The following is a 4,750-nucleotide window of genomic DNA, read 5'->3' on the forward strand; positions in this document are numbered from 1 at the left end:
AGTGGTGACTCTGGCACCGGCTGTGGGTGTGAGTGGGCCAGCGCCAGCAGTGGGTGCAAGTGGCAGCTGCCGGCACTGATCACCCCTCAGGAGCAGGGGGAGGTGGAGAGCCCTGAGGGGTGATCAGGGCTGGCAGCCACCGCTTGTACCCACTGACAGCGCCAAGTAATCAGGGCTGGTGCTGGACGCCAGCAGCAGGTGCAAGTGGGGCTGGTGCCGGCAGCCTGGGACCATGGCATGTGGGAGCAAAGAATTTTCAGTAACCACCAGAGGTTCGCCCCGATGAAAGCGACATGCGCCCCCTGCCTTGGTCTGTCACCCCTGCTCACCTGCTCCACCATCGTGCGGTAGCCAACACCCGCCATGTTCCAGGCTCTGCCGCCTGCTGCCAATTCCTGCCATGTTCCGCATGCGCCCCCTGGTGGTCAGCGCACATCGCAGCAACTGGTTGTTTGGTTGTTCAGTTGTTCAGTTGTTCCTCTGTTCAGTCTATTTACATATTAAGGTTTTATATATATATAGATATTTGCATCTTGCTAGCAAAAATAATTTTGTTATCAACTGCCCTTTCTGTATCCAGGTAAAGCATTTGTAAATTTGTAAACATATATGGAAATAGTATTTTAAGATGGAAGGTAAGATGTGGTGGGTTTTTTTTTTTTTTTTTTTTTAGTCTCTTGAGCTGGAACTGTAGGTCAGTTCTCTTGCCATTCCAGTTGGTTTTAATTTCATTTTATAAAGTTCCTTGTTCTTAGACAGATGCTGTATTCTCTACATGGATAGCTATTCATAGATTAGTAACTATTAATTAGTAACTATTAATATACTTTTGTTTATATTACACTTTAACTGCTATTACTTTATCACATTTGTAAAGAAAAATAAGTGTGTTAACAAAATGTTTTATATATTTGATCATCAACATTTCAAATATGTATTTAAAAAATATTTTTAGTACACAAAGTTTTAGTTTTGTTTTTTGTTTTTTGTTTTTTCAGGGGGAAGGGATGCTACACTTCTACTCAAGAGAAACATTTTTATCAGCACAGAAGGGTTTTTTTTTTTGTTTTTGTTTTTTTTTCACTTATCATGCCATGAATTCATAGGGAATGGGTTGCAGCGACTCAGGCTCTTTTCCATTGGTTCTCACAAAGTGTGCTTCTCTGGGTGGAGCAGGCTGACACTTCAGTTAAACCCCATTACCTTTCTCTTTGGCTTCCTTCTTTTTCTGATCATTTTCCTTTGCATGTTTCAGGAAACTATCTAGGCTCTTAGAGTGCTTAATATGCCAAATTCACACAGTAATTCTCTTGGCAAGAATCTTGCCCTTAACTTGCTTGTTCACAATAATGCCCACTGCATGCTGGGTGACACTATAGACTCTTCAAGTTTTGCCCTGGTGACATTTGTGGGGCATTCCTTTTTGAACAGTGCCCATTCCGTTGATGTCCACAATATCACCTTTCTTGTAGATTAGCATGTATGTGGTCAAAGGAACAGCTCCATGTTTTCTGAAAGGCCTAGAGAACACATACTGGGTGTCTCTCCTTTTTCCCTTTGTGTTAGTCATTTTGGCGAATTACTGGAAGATGGTGCTTCCGGCTGAAAGGCTCAAATATGTATTGGTTAAGTTATATATCATGCTTTACTGTGTGTGTCTCTGCGGTGAATTGAGGAATTCTTTGAAGTAATTAGCTTAAAAATACCTATGAATGAGAACACACAAATATACATATAAAAGGAAACTTTTCACTTAATTTTCTCCCTATTTTATTTCAAGCAAGGAAAAAAAAATATTATAGGTTACAAAGCTCACTCAAAATTATTTACCAAGCATATGCCCTAACCGGTTTGGCTCAGTGGATAGAGCATCGGCCTTCGAACTCAAGGGTCCCAAGTTCGATTCCGGTCAAGGGCATGTACCTTGGTTGCGGGCACATCCCCAGGAGTGGGGTGTGTGGGAGGCAGCTGATCGATGTTTCTCTCTCATCGATGTTTCTAACTCTCTCTCCTTATCCCTTCCTCTCTGTAATAAATCAATAAAATATATTTAAAAAATTATTTACCAAGCATAAATGAACTATAAATATAAATTTATAATTGTGTATTACAAATAAGGGAACAAAAGAAATTCTTCAAATCTGACTACAATGCCTTACTTTTTAGGTTACTTTGTCACAGCTCTACACCTAGCATAAGTGGGAAATAAAAATAATGGCAATAAGGTAATACTGAAAAGGAGGAGGAATTGGAGGAGGAGGAGTAGGAAAAAGAGAAGAAATTCATCCTAAATATTTAGTAGTATAATAAACACTCTAACACTACCTCCCATATGTGGGGGGCAGTGACTTCTAGGAATTTCAAAGAAGCTGCTCTACCAGGTTCCGTAAACCTGTCCACTATGATTATAACACATTTCCATTCTGATTTTTTTTCTTGTGTGGCTCTCACTTAATCAATTCTGTGGCCTGAAAAGCTATCCATTCTTCAACATAAAACTAGGGATGAGTAACCATTCAGAGGAAAACACATTTTTCTTTACTTTCAACATGATTTAAAATATTAAATTAAACATTATTTGACAAATTAAGCATCGGGGATTTTTACATTAAAATCATGTATTTTTAGCATAATGGGCTGAGCTGAGCAAGAACAGCATCTACTTCCCATGGACAGCATAAGGGTTCAATTAGATAATTATTAACAATAATACTAACTAATATTTATAGTCTACTGTGTACCTAACACTGGGCATACATTATTGAGTCTAGTCTTCATAAAGTGTTTAGCACAGTGCCTAACTCTTAATAAACATTGAAGAAATAGTAGACATTATTATCATTGCTAATTTTCCCAACCTTCATGAAAGACATATTATCTCCATTTCCCAGATGAGAAACTTGAGGCTCAGGGCTAGTAGCTAGCTCAACAATACTAGCCATTTTTACTTAATAACTATCTTACTATGTAATTATTACTATCACTTTATGAATGAAAATTATGTGATTCAAAAAAGGTAACTTGAGTGAATGATTTTGGCTTCAAAGTTCCTGCTGGCCACATCCTATCTTCTCTTGTAGAAGCATCTATCTCCTCTGTGTGCAGTCAACTCACTATGCTCCCTTATCCATGAGTTATAGAAAAGCTCCTAGAGATTAGTATAAGGAAGTATGTATGTTTTGATGTGGGAGGGTGTCAAGGAAGGGTTGGAGGAAAACTTACTGTTGACACTTGTAGCAGCCAATTTATAGTAACATTTACAAGGCTTTATTATATTCCAGCTCCTCTGCTAAGTACTTCACATAAATTATCAATTTAATTTCAGAATCACATTATTATACCCATTGATGGATAAAGGCCACTGATACTCTTATGACTTAAGCAGTCATGTCACACAACTAGTAAGGAACAGAGTCAGGACCAAAAAAGTCTTGTAGACCAAAAAAAAGGATTCTTCTACAACTACAGAAGTATGCTTTATGATATTTAGCATTTATTGAGTAACTCATTGGTGCATATTTCTCAGCCCTAGAGTTTGAGGGTTTTTTTTTTAAAATAGCTTATAACTTAGAGTGGTTGGAATTACAGCAATCTGTATTATGATTTTGTTTTTAAAATGTATTAAAAAGAAAAATAAATAAAATGTATTAAAATGTATTACATGAAAGATCTTGAGCAATTAACCTGGCAAGGTGGAAGAGTGAATTGGAATGAAGAGAGATTGGGAGAGGTGAGTACTAGAAAAAAACTATTGCAATGGTTCAGGCACATCCTGATTAGGGTCTTGGTAGGGATGTGGAAACACTGATTCTCCTTATTATACCTGAAGGAGAATCTCACTTAACCAATTCTGTGGCCTGAAAAAATTGTCCATTCTTCAACATAAAATTAGGGATGAATGACCATTCAGAGGAAAACACATTTTTCTTTACTTTCAACATGATTTAAAAAATTAAATTAAATATTACTTGACAAATTAAGTATTGGGGAATTTTACATTAAAACATGTATTTTTAGCATAATGGGCTGAGCTGAGCAATTTTTTTCATCTGAAAAAATTATATTTTAGTATCTTTGAACTTACATTTCTAACAAACTAGTATTATGATTGAATGTTTCTTAATAAAATCATATGGTAAATTCTTTGTTGTTAAAATAATCAACCTTAATGATCTGATTGTTGATCTTGAATATCATAATCTTTCATGCTTCCTTAGAGCAACACTTATATTGTTATTTGGTCAATCAATTTATAAAATAAGCCTTCCTATATAGAGAGACAAAGAACGATACTGAATTCTATATAATAAAAGGCTAATATGCAAATCGAGTGAACAGCAGAATGACCGGTCATTATGAAGTGCACTGACCACCAGGGACCAGACACTCAACACAGGAGCTGCCCCCTGATGGTCAGTGAGCTCTCACAGGGGGAGCGCTGCTCAGCCAGAAGCTGGGATCACTGCTGGCGAGTGCCACAGTGGTGGCTGGAGCCTCTCCTGCCTCTGCAGCAGTGCTAAGGATGTCCAAATGCTGGCTTAGGCCTCCTTCCCATCAGTTGGACATCCCCCAAGGGCTCCCAGACTACAAGAGGGCGCAGGCCGGGCTGAGGGACCCCCCTGAGTGCACAAATTTCATGCACCAGGCCTCTAGTTACAAAATAATAATCTTGGGGAAAATTGCAAGAAATAAGAAGTTTATTTTCTAATTCAGATGAAAAAAAAATGAGCAGTTTAGCATTTCAATCTCA

At 37.9% G+C, this 4,750-nt stretch overlaps 1 pseudogene; it reads right to left on the reverse strand.

The window, feature by feature from the left end:
• Window positions 1-1,087: 1,087 nt before the first annotated feature.
• LOC114229335 (60S ribosomal protein L21-like) lies at window positions 1,088-1,570 on the reverse strand (annotated as a pseudogene).
• Between the last annotated feature and the right edge of the window lie 3,180 nt (window positions 1,571-4,750).

The sequence above is a fragment of the Eptesicus fuscus genome, chromosome 3, assembly GCF_027574615.1.
Source record: "Eptesicus fuscus isolate TK198812 chromosome 3, DD_ASM_mEF_20220401, whole genome shotgun sequence".
Taxonomy (NCBI): domain Eukaryota; kingdom Metazoa; phylum Chordata; class Mammalia; order Chiroptera; family Vespertilionidae; genus Eptesicus; species Eptesicus fuscus.